Source organism: Bos indicus x Bos taurus, chromosome 20, assembly GCF_003369695.1.
Source record: "Bos indicus x Bos taurus breed Angus x Brahman F1 hybrid chromosome 20, Bos_hybrid_MaternalHap_v2.0, whole genome shotgun sequence".
Lineage (NCBI taxonomy): Eukaryota > Metazoa > Chordata > Mammalia > Artiodactyla > Bovidae > Bos > Bos indicus x Bos taurus.
The window spans coordinates 13,498,008-13,512,203 of NC_040095.1; the positions used below are offsets into that span (position 1 = coordinate 13,498,008).

Here is a 14,196-nt window from a genome sequence, read left to right on the forward strand (position 1 = left end):
CCTAGAAAGAGCTATGCTATTCTAATGGTATCAATTACTTCTTAAACTAATGTATAAATTCAAGCATTCTCAATCAAGATGAACACAAGAAGTATTTTTAGAACTTAATGATTCAAGTCCACCTGGCAAATTTTTTCAAAAGTAGAGTAATAAACTGACACTTCCAGATATTAAGAATATTATAATGGGGGAGGGGAGAATCAAGATAGCATAATATTAAAAAATAAAAAAGAAAACCTTGTTAAAGATTAAGTGTATTTGGGAATTTACTATTGATAAAGATAGAATTTTTAGAAGTAAAAAGATGATTTATTCAACAAATGGTGTTTCACCTGGTTAGAAATGTGGAGAGAATCAATCTCGATAATTACTTCACTCCTTAAGCCAAAGTAAGAAAACAAGTTATTATTTTTATAATCCTGGCATTAATCCTTCCTAGAATACCATTAAACCCAAAAATGCATAAAAACTGACAAACTTGACTATATTAAAATTTAAACTACTATATAGCAAACAACACAACCAAAGTATATAAGCAACAAATCAACTAAATTCATGTACAACACAAATGACATACAAATATGTAATATTTCTAAAATAATTTTTACATTTAACTTGGCAGTCACAATCAGTAAGTAGCAATCTGACTCCGAAGCCTAAATTATATATAAGCCATACTACACTGCCTGTCTCAGATTTATACAAATATTTTAGGATAGCTAATATTCAATTTGTTCAAGAATACTTATCATGAGGTACTCTCATATACTATTGGTGAAGTATCAGTTCAGTTCAGTTCAGTCACTCAGTCGTATCCGACTCTTTGTGACCCCATGAATCGCAGCATGCCAGGCCTCCCTGTCCATCACCAACTCCCAGAGTTCACTCAGACTCACGTCCATTGAGTCAGTGATGCCATCCAGCCATCTCATCCTCTGTCATCCCCTTCTCCTCCTGCCCCCAATCCCTCCCAGCATCAGAGTCTTTTCCAATGAATCAACTCTTCGCATGAGGTGGTCAAAGTACTGGAGTTTCAGCTTTAGCATCATTCCTTCCAAAGAAATCCCAGGGCTGATCTCCTTCAGAATGGACTGGTTGGATCTCCTTGCAGTCCAAGGGACTCTCAATAGTCTTCTCCAACACCACAGTTCAAAAGCATCAATTCTTCGGCGCTCAGCCTTCTTCACAGTCCAACTCTCGCATCCATACATGACCACAGGAAAAACCATAGCCTTGACTAGACGAACCTTTGTTGGCAAGGTAATGTCTCTGCTTTTGAATATGCTATCTAGGTTGGTCCTAACATTCCTTCCAAGGAGTAAGCGTCTTTTAATTTCATGGCTGCAGTCAGCATCTGCAGTGATTTTGGAGCCCCCAAAAATAAAGTCTGACACTGTTTCCACTGTTTCCCCATCTATCTGCCATGAAGTGATGGGACCAGATGCCGTGATCTTCATTTTCTGAATGTTGAGATTTAAGCCAACTTTTTCACTCTCCTCTTTCACTTTCATCAAGAGGCTTTTTAGTTCCTCTTCACTTTCTGCCATAAGGATGGTGTCATCTGCATCTGAGGTTATTGATATTTCTCCTTGCAATCTTGATTCCAGCTTGTGTTTCTTCCAGTCCAGCGTTTCTCATGATGTACTCTGCATATAAGTTAAATAAGCAGGGTGACAATATACAGCCTTGATGTGCTCCTTTTCCTATTTGGAACCAGTCTGTTGTTCATGTCCAGTTCTAACTCTTGCTTCCTGACCTGCATACAGATTTCTCAAGAGGCAGGTCAGGTGAAGTATAAACGGATACAAACTCTTCAGAGAGAATCTATCAATCAATTTCAACTATACATACAGCAAATGCACTTTTGGTATTTATCCACCAAAAAAAAAAAATCTATATGACAGTGTAAAAACTTACATACAAGGAATACAAGAATAGGGGCTTCTCTGAGGGCTCAGGGGTAAAGAATCTACCTGCCAATGCAGGAGACATGGGTTCAATCCCGGATCTCAGAAGATCCCACATGCTGCGGAACCACTAAGCCCATGTGCCCCAACTACTGAGCCGGTGCTCTGAAGGCCAGGAGCAGCAAATACTGAGCCCATGTGCTGCAAGTACTGAAGCTTGTGTGCCTAGAGCCTATGCTCCACAATAAGGAAAGCCACCACACTGAGAAGCCCATGCACCTCAATTAGAGAGTAGTCCCTGCTTGCCTCAACCACAGAAAAGCCTGCGCAATGACGAAGACCCAGGACAGCCAAAAGTAAGTGTAATTATTTTTAAAAAGAGTATAAGAATAAACCTATATTTTGTACAGCACTGTCATGAATATAAAATAAAATTCATATTTATGCCAAGAAAAATTTAAACATAAACATTTTCTCTACCCTTTAGTCTCTGTACGTTGTGTATCCTCATTTTGCATTTTGACCAAACCTCCCCTATCAACAGGCATACCTGCTCAACCATAAACAGCAACATTCTCCTGGATGCCCAGTGGTTAAGAATCAGCCTGACAATGCAGGTTTGATTCCTGGTCCAGGAAGATTCCACATGCCACGGGGCAACTAAACCCATGGGCTGCAACTACTGAAGCCTGCGAGCCCGAGAGACTGTGCTGGCAACCAGACAAGCCACCGCCACGAGCAGCCTGTGCACTGCAACCAGAGAGCAGCCTCCACTCACCACAATTAGAGAAAGCCCATGCACAGCAATGAAGGCCCAGCGTAGCCAAAAAAACCACCATTCTCCCAACAACAGGACAACTCAAAGGGTAATATTCCTTCTTGATCTTATAAAGGGTCACATGACCCACCACGATGGTGCTTAACTTTGGATTATGTAAACTGCCAATAATACTTCATTTAATGTACAGCCCGCTGTCTCAAAAAAGCTTATATAAACCATGTGTTGACTTCTAATGGGCGGGACAGTTCTCAGAGCTTTCTGAGATGCTCTTTCTGGGTTATAGTCCTTAAATTTGGCACGAATAAAATTTTCCAATTCTTAGACCAACTGATTAATTTTTCATCGACATGTGTAACAACCTAGAAATATTAATGCTAATTAACGTATACATACATACCTACTATAATCTCTTACATTGAAATATTTCATCTTCCATTTTTATCTAAAGATACTTAAACATGTACATATATGTACACTTACATGTTAGAATACATATAGAAGTCTCCAGAAGAACACACAACACACTGGGAATCTCTGGGAGATAGAAGTATATGGAATTTTCATCTTCTATATTATAAATTTCTGTATTTTATAAACAATAAAAAAAAATTAAGGTAACTGTTTTAGTGCTTTACCTAACAAAAGTCTCTCACTGCTTGTACCTTGTCCAGCCCTCCAAGCCTGAAAGTGCTAATTGCTCGGTTGTGTCCAACTCTTTTGAGACCTCACGGACTGTAGTCCACCAGGCTCCTCTATGGAATTTTCCAGGCATGAATACTGGAATGGGCTGTCATTTCCTTCTCCAGGGATCTTCCTGACCCAGGGATCAAACCTGGGTCTCCTGCATTGCAGGTAGATTCGTTACCATCTGAGCCACTAGGGAAGCCCTACCCTGAAGTATTTCACTCTACACATACCTAAAAGACAGAACTGATAGAAATGGTACTCATTTCGGTAATCAAGTTCAAAGAGATAAAGAAGACAGACTCCCAGACTGTTTCTGGTTTAGGAACAGTTTTCAAAAGAAAGAGCAGACAGGACATTATGTTGCTATCAGGTATCTCTGATGGGTTGAACTGCATCTGCTATACACACGCTAATATTCTGCAGTTAGCCCCAGGACAATCAACTAAATCTTTTGAAGTCTCCAGAAATTAACAGGGCACCCAAAGAATCCATTTGTTGCTGCCAGGATTCTTATCTTTTCCTAGAAGACTGAGAATAAATCTATTCTAGTCACAAAATAATATCCCAATATACCTCTAAAATCACTTCCATAATCTTCAGAGATGGGGCAAGTCAAACTAAGTTATTCTAGACTAGGTGACAGCCTTGGTAAGGAGATTCATTTTGAGATTACAGGTTTCTTGTGTTAGCCCTAATACAAATGACACAACTTTCTCTCACCCCACCGCACAGGATTCTAGAATCGGTCTACTGGTCTACAGATTGAAATTCCAAGGACACAATTATCAAGAAGGTAAGGTAAGGTAAGTCCAAACTTTGGAATTATGTAAAAATAAAACTTTCATATGGAAAAACACAGTTGCACCAAAATCACTGCATTCATACTAAAATCAAGCCCCAACATTATCTCCACAAGTAACCTATTCAATCTACACTATAAAAGTACTGATTCATTCCATCCCCCTTTCATACAGTAACCTGGAATTACTATGGAATGAAATATTTTGCCCAAGTGTATTTTACAATGTGCTACATTTTAGAATTTTATCCCTTTATAAATACTTCAAAAATTAACTGAACTACAGGGCCTTGTAGCTAAAAATGTCTGTCTTATCAAATGCTTACCTCATCTCACTCACCAAAAAAAAAAGTACAGAAACAAAACTAGTTCTCACTAGCAGAGAAAGGTTACAAATATGGAAAGGGAAAACACTAGAGTGAACTCTGCGGTGCTAGACTAGAATTGGCAGTATCATTGTGAAATCATTCTGTATTTACAGAAATATATATATGAATGTCTGTGCACATAAAAATATTCCCTAGTTCTATACACTAAGAAGGCCAGGAGCAGCAACACCCCAAGAGCAGCAAGTACAAGAAGTGCCCTGATTTTGGCTTCTAAGTACCACTTTCCACCAAAAATAACTGAAGCAGCAGGTTAGAAGGTAAGTCTGGAACAGCATATTGCGCTAGATACAAAAAAAGTGCTCAAAGAAGGAAGAAAGAAAATAAAAGTTAAGTCAAAAAGAAAATAAACCAGCTGGAAGGGGTTCTCACCAGCAAAATCAACAATTTGAGCATCACAATAAATGATAATGGATTATAAATCAGTGAATATAACAGGTAATCATGAATAGACAGATGTAAATAAATAAATTAAAAATCTGATGAGGAACAAAATATTTACATAGTTTCAATACTCAGTCCCAAAATATTTAATAATTACAAATGAGATATTTGGCAAAACTAATACAATTATGTAAAGTTTAAAAATAAAATAAAATTTAAAAAAAAATCAAATACATTAAATTAAAAAAAAATAAAAATAAAAATAATTACAAATGAAGAAGGAGTACCTTGACATAGATGTCTAGCAGTTACAATCTTAGTTACATAACCAATTCCTATCAGTAATGGGACAACTGAAACTGCTTGCCACCTAATAAGATACAAGAATCCAAAATCACTTCCATGATAATCCTGCCATGAAACTCTAATCAAAATCTAATTAAATGTCAGAAAAAATGCAAATTAAGGTTTATTTTTAAAAAAGATCTATAATCTTTAAAGTATCAAATCCCCTGAAAGTAAAGATCAATTAAAATTGTTCCAGATTAAAGAAGACTAAAGAATATAACTAAATGTAATGTATGATTACATTATATGTATGTATGATTCTAAACTGGATACTTTTAATCTAAAAGACATTAGAGTGACTTGTCAAATTGAGATGTTAGTAATGGATTATTAACTTCCTAATTTTGATAGTTATGATGTTATTATGTAGGAGAATGCCCTTATTTGTAGGAAATAAGCATTAAAGTATTTAGAGGTGATGAGGCATCAGGTAGACAGGAACAAAAAAGTCATTTGCACTATGCTTCCAACTTTTCTGTGTATCTGTCATTGTTCCAAATTTTAAAATATGAAAAAAATTACCAAAAAAATCCCTGGATAGGAGGGTGGTTGGGGGAGAATGGAAACATGTACACGTATGGCTGAGTCTCTTCCCTGTTCACCTAAACTACAACCACACTGCTTATCAGCTGTACTCCAACATAAAATAAAAAGTTTCAAGTATGGAGGAAAAAAATAAAGAAAATGCTTTCCAAGAGTCTGCCAATTCCCAAAGCATGGACAGCAATAAACAAACTTATTTCTCACTGGCAAAAATATGTTGATTGCAATGGTTCCTATTTTGATTAATAAAGACGTGTTTAAAATTTTTTAAAAGCTTAAAAATGTCTATCAGTTCAGTCGCTCAGTTGTGTCCGACTCTTTGCAACCCCACGAATTGCAGCACGCCAGGCCTCCCTGTCCATCACCAACTCCCAGAGTTCACTCAAACTCATATCCATCGAGTCGGTGATGCCATCCAGCCATCTCATCCTCTGTCGTCCCCTTCTCCTCCTGCCCCCAATCCCTCCCAGCATCAGGGTCTTTTCCAATGAGTCAACTCTTCGCATGAGGTGGCCAAAGTACTGGAGTTTCAGCTTTAGAATCAGTCCTTCCAATGAATACCCAGGACTGATCACCTTTAGGATGGACTGGCTGGATCTCCTTGCAGTCCAAGGGACTCTCAAGAGTCTTCTCCAACACCACAGTTCAAAAGCATCAATTCTTCGGCACTCAGCTTTCTTCACAGTCCAACTCTCACGTCTATACATGACCACAGGAAAAACCATAGCCTTGACTAGATGGACCTTTGTTGGCAAAGTAAAAACCTAAGAGCGGTACATCTTCAGAAAAGAACAGAAAGGAATTTGCACAAAAGAAAAAGTGGATTGGGACATGGAGTTGGTGGGAGGGTAGGGTAGACAACAAGCACATTTGAAGAACCAGATACACAAAACAAGCATAAAGTGGGATCTCCAAAAAGGGTAAGTTTTTCTTAGCAAGAAGAATTGGGAGAAGTGTGTCCTGGGCAGTGAGCCAGGTAATAAAACCATAGTAGAACAGCTGCATGGCTAAGGCCTCCAGCCATGGAGCTCTCTCTATACTGTGGGTTTACGACACTTGGACAGTTTAACTGTGAAAATAGGGGAATATAATTTCCCAAGGGACAGGAAATACGTGTAAGAGGACAAGCTACCCTAAGGAGAAACCCATTAGCTAACCAGACCAAAGACAGAAGAACAGGGACTCACTTGGCCTGGGGAAATACTTAAATGACCAATACAGTATAGACTGCACCGTAATATAAAACTTTGAAAAATCTAACATCTGAGGAAAGACCAAAAGCATGATATAAATTCCAAGCACAATAGGAACAAACTTCCTATTTTTTAATAGAGCAAAAACAAGATAATGTAAAAGTAATATATATCTTGACTGGGTTCAATCCCTGGGTCAGGAAGATCCCCTGGCAGAGGAAACGGCAACCCACTCTAGTACTCTTGCCTGGAAAATTCCAAGGACAGAGGAGCCTTGCAGGCTACAGTCCATGGGGTCACAAAGAGACCGACACAGATGAGTGCGCGCGCGCGTGCGCGCACACACACACAATATACGTAGCAGCGATTCAAATACATGTCGACCAAAAATAAACTAAAAAATAAAAATCAATTCCTATTTAAAAAAAAAAAAGGCAAGAGTTCTTAGAAACTCTACTTTTCTTCCCCAAAAGTAATGTAATAATTAAAAAGAACTGAAGACCAAATTAATGAACTAAACAATCACGCCAGAGGAGTCTCCCAGAATGGGGGGATGGGGAAACATCAAATAACAAGAGCTCCACAGTCCCAACATCCACCTAAGTTCTCAAAGTGTGAGCAATGGGCCAGGGAAGTCCTGAGACACTTTCAAGGAATTTTCAAGGTCTAAACTATTTCATCCTAATATTAAAATATCATTTACCCTTTCCCACTATACTGACACAATGGTAGGTAAAATCTCTAGTACCTTAGCACACAGGCAGTGAAATTAAGCTAGACTAGCAGCATTATATACTCACAGATTTCTTTTCAAACACTCAAGGATATCTTTAATGAAGCAATAAAAAAATAACTTTTTCGGCATGGATCAAATTTGGACCATCAGCAGTAAAAGCATGGAGTCCTAACCACTGGACTGCCACAGAATTTCCCCTCCAAAAAAAATACTAATTTTATTCTCAACTCTTCAATATATGTCTTCTTCATATTCTGTAGAGAATTGGCAATCTTGAGGAAAAGGACTTAGACTTATAAAGTAAACTAGCCTTTTTTTTTTTTTTAAATGGAACAACATTTTGACCTTAAAGAGAATGAGAAACTATGGTTATACAGATTTAAGAATTTGGCAGACATTTTCTCAAAAATAAACCAAGTAAGCCTGTAACTTCAAGGGGAAAACACTGACAGTATTTGTTACCAATGATTAGTATTTGAGCTTCCAAGTGAAAATTCAGAATTGTGGAAAACTTGTATCTGCCACCCTGAGCTTGACAGCTTCATATTAATGAGATCACTTGTGACATTAACAAGTTTTCTGATTTTATTACTGCAAAATGAAATGTGTCAACTTTTGGGGAAAAATGTACTAACTCAACGAACCAATATTTCCCAAACAACCAATACATGGTGTTACAAAATCGTAAACAGGTAAAAGATTCATTCTAAGTGCAAGCTACACCATGGACTTTCAGGAAACAAGAAATGGAAATTCATTAACATGATTTCAGATTCAACACTGCAGGTTGAACCAACTACCACTTGCCAAGTTTTGGCTAAAATATCTCTCCCTTTTCCAACCATATGTCTGTATGATACTGGATTTTCTTCATATACTTCAACCAAAACGGTATACTGCAAGATTGAATGCTGAAGCAGATATGAGAATCAAACTGTTTTCTATTCAACCAGACACAAGAGCCTTACAAATACATAATAATGCCACTATTTGTTTTGGGAAACAGTTATATTTTTGTTAAAAGTGTTACACTAACACACAATGGTTTATTTAATTTGTTAAACTCTGTAATACAGGAAATAAAATAAATATAACCCATGTAAACTAAAGCTCTGTGCGGTTCTCAGCAAATTTTAAGAGTAAAGGAATCCTAAGAATAAAAAGTTTGAAAACAGCTGCTTTAGGGCTAATTACTATTACTTGTAATTTTACTATGCTATAATTGAGTGAATCCTCCTAACGACAAATAAAATGTATACAGCACTCTAGGCAAGCTGAGATTATTTAAATTTTTTTTTATACAATTTTTAAAGGTTACTTTCCATTTAGTTATTACAAAACATAGGCTATATTCCTTGCAATGTGAGACTACTCTGTTTTCTAAGTTAATCTTTTTTCCACTTTTCTATTCTCTCATTGTAGCATAGTCCCTAGCTTCATGATGTTGTCAATGTGCTTTCTCACCTCTTCTAGTACATGAAAGGCAAGAAACAGCTCAGTATAATCAAAAACAAATGCGCTGTGAATAAGGATGCCCCTAGGAATGAAGCCCCCAGATTTTATTACATCTATTTTGATTACTTAAATATCTTTGTTATTTTCAATTTTTTATACCACATTCTACAAGTAAATAATCTCCAGATAAGTAGAATCTTCTTTTATTAACTTAATTTTTAGATATTCTATTCTTTTTTTTTCTATACACTGTCAATTATAAAGCCTGGCATGGCATTCATCCAATGGTACCTGGAAAAATTTGAAGTGAGAAGAATAAAGTAAGTGACAGAATTTCATGCTATTTCATAACAAGATAAAAGAAGGCAATTTCAAAAATGTAGACACTGACAAATATGACACCTAATCTGAGAAGAAGGAAAGGAATAGAGAAGGGAGATACAGTAGTATAAGCTTTAGTGCTCTAAGAGGCCAAAAGCATAATAAAGCAAGAAGGTAAAGGGGGTTAATTAACGTAAGAATACCTAATAACATGATATTATCTTAACAGAGGTAATTTTAGGGATATTGAAGAGAAAAAAGAAATGAAGAAACAAAGTAAAATTAAAATATACTGAGGAGTATTAGGTTAAATATTGGCATGTAAATTGAGTGGGAATGAAAAGGGATGTTGAAAGTTCAGTGGAACTGACCAAATAAATGTCTTCTACTCATCTTTTAAACAATTTTTGAAGCGGTCAGCATAAACTGGTAAAGTTCAGAAATGGGAGACGAGCAAAGTATAATTAAAAAAACAGAAGCTGAACATGGAGTGAATAGGGGAAGTAAATGAAGCTAACTATAAAAATAGGAAGATAAAGGAATTACAGAAGAATGCTGAGTAAAGCTAGATTTCTCCTTTACAATTAGGAAACAAGACAGAAAAAATTAAAAGTTAAATCTGATGGGCGTACTACCATTCAAGTGATTACAGGCACAAAGAAATAAAAAATAATAGGGAGTAAAATTACAGAAAAAGTGGAAAGCAGAAATGTTGAGCTTATTTCCTTAGACAATTCGAAAGTAGGTATTATAGAGCATAATTCACACACAGATTTTTTCGTGGTAAATAGTGTGCATTCAAAAACTGAATAATTTCTTATGAAGAACTAAACACAGGTACAATATATGTTATCAGGAAAGGAAAAGAGAAAGGCTTCTTTAGGAATTTATAACATATGTGTTCCCCGCCCCCCAAAAAAACACGACCTGATAGAGAAATGGATGAGCAAGGGTAAGAGTCAAAATAAAAATGCAGTCAACAAAGTCTGTTTAAAGACAATCTAGATAAGTAGCAATTACAAAAGGAAAAATTACTTTCCTACCCACCATTACTAAAATCTGCATTAGCCCAAATACTTAATAAACACTGCCATAATCTATTTCTAAACCAAAAACAACTTAAACTCTAAACTGTGTCATCTATAAGCAATTATTTAAAATAAATGGCCAAATATGCACCTAATGTTCTGAAATTTTCATGTCTGTCTTATAGTAAGGTGTTGTTTCTACCAAGAGCTCAATACCAATATCACTAAAATAGCTGAATTTTAGAGATTTACCAACAATACATAATGAAATATCACTAATTATAGTTACCACTTTATTAAGAAAAAACATGCAATAAAAAATTTGCTTTCTATATCTAAACCTCTGTAAGCTTTTTAGACATGAAAAATTTGCAATAGCTTGTTCTCAAACAATAGGCAGACTTCATAATATAATATTTGAATCAATTAGTTGAAAGATTAAGTTTATCAACATGGAAAACTCTTGAGTGCCTTCAATAAACAGTGCCACTCACTGTGCATTTTGTACAGACACCTTGGAAGTACTCTAGACTTGCCAATTTAATCAAGAAAACTCTTAGATTATTAAGAATATCCAAATTTTGAAGCCATTTTAAAATATTTTAATTATCATTTTTTAATCTTTTTAAACCACTGTCACATTTTAAACAAGATTTTGAAAAATATAGTTTGATAATATATTAAAACCTAAAATTCCTTTAAGTTAATTCAATACCAAACTCAGTCTGCATTTAAACATACTATTGGTCCCCCAAGGGAAAAAGAAAAATCAAGAACTATATCTAAAAACAGGGATTTAAGTAGGTATTTTCCAGGGCTATAACTCTTTCTATAAGTAAAATTTACTAATGCAGAGAAACATTTTTGCAAAGTGATAGCTCTCTATAAAAGACTTGCTCTATTATGGCTTTGTTGCTCTGAAGCCAAGTATAAACCATATAAGGAGACTGAAGTTCAATGCCATTTATTTTGTTCCCCTCTTTCAGATGCCCAAGAATAACCTCTTTCGTTGCCTAATGATATGTTCCAAAATCATAAAGTAGATCAGTTAACTACTTTAAATTTCCTGATAAAGTTACTTTGACTTAACAGGAATTACCTGATGGTTCACAAATCTTAGCAACAATTTTAAAAAATTTTAAAGGCGTTCTAGAGATTAAGCTTTAGGGAAAAATTCAAAACAGAGGTGAAAGATTCCCATTTTGAAATGTATTTGTGAAATAATTTGATCCAGTCCTTTATGACCTAACTTTTCTCTCCTTTGAACTAAAGAAAGCCAACTATTCTTTCCTGAGGTAGCATGGGCAATTAAACATCCGTTTATATTTAAGATATGCCTACCAACCAAATACCATACTTATTTAATATTTATTCAAAAGCATAGTATAATCTTTCACCTCCCTTTACCACAAAAGTACAAACGGAAAAAAACCAACCTTAAAAAGACACATTAAAACACCACTGAAGAAACCGTTTTGTGTTTGCTGCGACCAAAACTGGTTTGATCTATAAAGACTACCGATTGGTTCAGAAGTGTTTGTATTTATGACTGACTGGTGGAATGTCTCCCATGCTTCAATAACCCCTGCCCCACCGTAGATACTCATCAGCTCTTAGGCGGCCAAAACATTCGGGCCAACACAAAAATGTAAATACTGTACTATTCCAAAAGCACAGATGTTTATCACAATCACTGTGATGCCCATGAAAATTGTTGTAAGCGTTTTACTTTCCTTCCTCTGTGTCCTCTTCTGAATTGCACCTAAGTCCCAACAAACCAAACTATTTCACAGGTGTTTACGTGTGTTTTTAATTGTTAACACTCTTTATCGACAATACTTCCTCCCTCCTTTTTCTTTCTACTCGCAGTTAACAAGAAAAATCTAGCCGACCGTTGTTTTCAATTGATTAACCAAATATGATCAAGTTCTAAATGTCTGAAAGGAACAAGTTATTGAAGAAATCTACTTATTACCCACCTAGAAAAACGACTAAGAATGGCAAAGGTTTCTGTTTCATAAAACTCAATGAAATATATCCATAAAGACTGCTACTAAAAACAAATCTATATAGATACAATTAAACGCGAAGGCCAACTAATCGGTAACAGTATAAACAAATGTGGCAGCCATCTCAGCAGCAGCAAATCGCTCCCCGCAGGGACCTAACTTTCTTCCAAAACAAAAGTTGCCAGGTTCACAAACTTAATGAATCAGAAATATACACAGTGTATATGTTCCAGGAATCTAAGACTTCTGGACCTTGTGCCAAACAAAGGCACTCTTCCTTCGGATTGCTTAAAACTTTTCGTCCCACCTCATTCTTACAACCTCTTCTAAAATAACCAAAGAGGGAGTAACATCTTACTACTCAGCACCTAAAACACTTTCCCGTTCGACATGAGAAAAGAATTTAGGGGAACTTGAGAAAAAAACGAAAAACACTAAAGTTTCCTCTCTTTTCTGGCCCGGGAGCTTTGTGGCTCGTAGACACTTCTCGTGAAATTTACCTTTCGGTCGGGCAGTGTCTCAAGGCAGCTTTTTCAAGGCTTCGCCTGACATGATTTCCTTCCCTTCATTAGTCACTTCGGATCCAGCCCAATTTCTCTCTCCGGTGAGAGCGGATGTGGAGTGGCCTCCCGCAGTAGGAAGAGTAGGTGGCTTTGGTGGGGGCTGGGACGCGCGGGCTGGTTTCCCGGTCTCGAGTTTTGCAGGAGTTTCCCAGCCCCAACTAGGATCCCCGCCGAAAAAAAAACTTTTCACTCGTGACACGGCCCGGAATTACCGTGCGAAACTCACTTCCTGCCTTGGCGAACAGCAGGATCCAGCTCGGTCCAGGGGAACCCGGAAAACCAGCTCCACGCGCGCCGGGGAGGGCGAGGGGAGGGGGCGTCCGCCCCGAGCCTGGGACTCCGGGCGACCCGCGCGCCCCGATACCCGACGGCGGCCGAACCCGGCCGGCGGGGGCGAAGACGTCGCCGCGGCGCTGGGAGAGCCGCGGTCGCGCTAGGCCGCCACCTCCTCCTCGCCGCCGCCCCCGGAGCCGGGCGGCGGGGTTATTGTCTCGATAGAGCCTGCCGCGCCCTTCGCCTGCGCCGCCGCCGCCGCGGCCGCCCCGAGCCGGAGCCGAGGGGCCGGGCTGGCTCGATGGCGGCCCCCTCCCCGGGCCGTCCGTCGGGCTGTCCGTCCTTCCGTCCGTCCCTCCCCGCCTTCCCTCCTCGCCCTCAAGCCCTCTTCTCCTCCTCCTCCCGTTTTCCCGCCGCCGTCCCCTCGCGCCCCTCCTCGTTCTTCTTCCCAGGCGGCGGTGGCTCCCCCGGGAAGCGCAAAGGCTGAGGGCAGGCGGCTGCTTCGTCTCCTCAGGAGCTCGCGGGGCCGCGGCAGGGGCCGAGGCTGCGTCCCGCGCCGCCGCGCCACATTCACTCGAGCGAGAGACTGCGAGGGGCGGGGAGGGGAGGGAGGGAGCGGAGAGAAAGGAGGAGGAAGGGGGCTGGGGCGCCGGGGAGTCACTGCCTCACAGGCCGCGGCGGCAACAGCGCCACCGCCCCGGCGGCGAGGGGGGAAGAGCAGCGCGCGGCGGCGGCTCCGCGGCGGGGGCGGGGCGGCCTCCCGCGGGCTTCGCCCCAACCGCC

At 38.8% G+C, this 14,196-nt stretch overlaps 1 protein-coding gene across 8 annotated transcripts in view; it reads right to left on the reverse strand.

Moving 5' to 3' along the window:
- The window catches only part of ERBIN (erbb2 interacting protein), a 129,316-nt gene extending 115,843 nt beyond the window's left edge, over positions 1–13,473 (reverse strand). For 7 of the 8 annotated variants that reach the window (XM_027520292.1, XM_027520291.1, XM_027520290.1 and 4 more), the window contains exon 1: positions 13,078–13,472. The gene's annotated coding sequence lies outside the window, so the exon portion shown is untranslated. Of the gene's footprint in view, positions 1–13,077 lie in introns of all 8 variants that reach the window. The other variant, XM_027520286.1, reaches the window with a different exon arrangement.
- Positions 13,474–14,196: the final 723 nt, after the last annotated feature.